Raw genomic sequence first — 849 nt, 5'->3', positions numbered from 1 at the left:
AGAGAGATGGAAATACAGGAATCTCAGAGGAAGAAACAGACACGGACGGAGTTACATGCACGAGTATTAAACGCATAATGGCCACGCATTCAGATTAACCTCCCAAGTTAGTCCCACAACCTCATTTCTCTCGCGGTCGTTAAAGACACGTTCCAACAGATGGCGCGGCGGCGGCCAGTTAATCTCCTCGGCCTGTGTTAAAATTATCAAAATATTAATATGATACTCTGATCTATCGCCGGGTGCCAGAGGCGTCAAAACCTCCGGGTCGTGAAAGGTGGTAGGAATAGAGAAGGAGGGCGGTAAGACTTTATTTTATGGTTATTGTGTTTATCTGTTTTGCTGGGTCTGTTGCTGTGGTTTATTTTTTTTGTATTTGTATCCCTTTCCTCTGTCCGTTCGCAGAGACACGTATTCACAGCTAATCAACAAAACAGGGCATGCATAGCCCTTTCTCTTTCTCTTTTTTCCTCTTTCTACCCTATTCTGTTCAGAAATCCAAGCCATCGGAACAGAAACGAACGAACAGCGCGACATAAACCACCTTACTCCGTCCCATCATGGCCGCCATGTGTCCGAAACCTCCGGCGACGTCGCGGAGTGAAATGGCGGGGACATAAGCGTCAGCCATTAATCTGGCTGCTGATCATTGCATCATTAAAGGTGTTCCGGCCTTCAGGATGATAGATGGATGATGGGGGATTGATGATGGAGGGAATTGATGATAGACGGGTGGGCTTCGGAGATTAATAGTGTTGCGGTCTGTGCTAATTGGTGTTCGATCGGTAGGGGAGGGGGGAGGGAGGAGGGGGGGTGTGTGTTTGTATGATTTTTTTATACGTATATGTC

Source organism: Penaeus monodon, chromosome 20 (genome assembly GCF_015228065.2).
Source record: "Penaeus monodon isolate SGIC_2016 chromosome 20, NSTDA_Pmon_1, whole genome shotgun sequence".
NCBI lineage: Eukaryota > Metazoa > Arthropoda > Malacostraca > Decapoda > Penaeidae > Penaeus > Penaeus monodon.
This window is presented reverse-complemented; position numbering follows the sequence as displayed.